Source organism: Morone saxatilis, unplaced genomic scaffold (genome assembly GCF_004916995.1).
Source record: "Morone saxatilis isolate NCDOM2014 unplaced genomic scaffold, NCSU_SB_2.0 Contig9, whole genome shotgun sequence".
Classification (NCBI taxonomy): Eukaryota; Metazoa; Chordata; class Actinopteri; family Moronidae; genus Morone; species Morone saxatilis.
The window spans coordinates 16,745,635-16,746,971 of NW_023340268.1; positions in this window are offsets into that span (position 1 = coordinate 16,745,635).

The window sequence follows — 1,337 nt, forward strand, 5'->3', positions numbered from 1 at the left end:
ACTTTTAATATTTAATAATAAAATAAATGTGGACTTTTATTGTTTGTATATTATGCTGTTCTTCCTCATGCCCTGTACAATGATAGAAGAGTACACTAATGACCACTAACCTTTATTTGTGAAAAGTAAATGTAGTATTTTCTGTAAAATGTCATTTTTTGAAGAAGATAGTAATTGTTATTGCTTTTCATACTATTGTAATTTCACATGTGGGTTAATGTTGTCCATTGAAGGAATTTGTTGGACATTTTGGGAAAGGGGCTAATATGCTTTCGTGCCAGTAGTTAGATTAGAAAACCGATACCAGTCTTATGTCCGTCTGTGCAGGGATGCAGCTCAGGAGCACTTTCAGCCACAGACTCACCCAGTCCCGAGCCTCAAAGCGCTTAGTTTGTGCCATCAGCCATCTGACTGCACAACACCTAGCAACTCCGCTGACTAAACTGTCAACCATTAACCTGACAAGCACGACAGTTTTACAGTTATACACTCCAGTTACCCATCTGGACCATATTCAAATATATTGTATATAGTGTATATATTTTATATATTCTAGATTATATTTGTATTTATATTTTATTTTATTATGCTTGTTGTTTGTACTACATTCCCCTTTGATGCTGTGCCTAATGCAAATTTTCTTTTCGGGGGATCAATAAAGGAACATCTTATCTTATCTTAAATTATTGCTGATGGTTACCAAAAAATAAGCAATTTCTGATTCTTGATGTGATAATACAGTAGCTTTGAATTGAAAAAAAAACACTATTTCCTGTAACAAATGAACAACTAAGAAAATAAATCATACTTATTACATGAAGTTGTCATGTAATTTCTGTTGTATTCTGACTGGATCATCACAATGTCATGCTCAGACAACTGGAATGAGGTTAAAGGACAAGGTCTTCTTGTTCTCTGCTACTATTTTTTCCACTTTTATGGTATCACAGTGACTTCAGTGCAAATGTTGCCATCCTGAGGATGAGGCAGGCTTTAATAACCACAGGAAACATTTTCTGGGAGTTTTGTTAGCATTTTGTTCATTACTTGTCTTGTACAAAATGTCTTCAATACAGTTTGATATTGTATGATACCTCAGAATGTATGGTACACTACCACAGAGCCTGAGGTACAATCCTGTGATAAAACCTCTTGAGTACCAGAGGAATTTACTACAGGAGCATGTGTTGGTACAGTGCCACAGGATCATACTAGCACCACAGACATTTTAGGATATTTTATCACAGGAAATTGTAACAATTTTTGAACTAAGAAGTTTCGTTTATTTTCAGTACAGAACTGCAGGAGGATGATGTAAAGGCCCAGTGTGTAACATT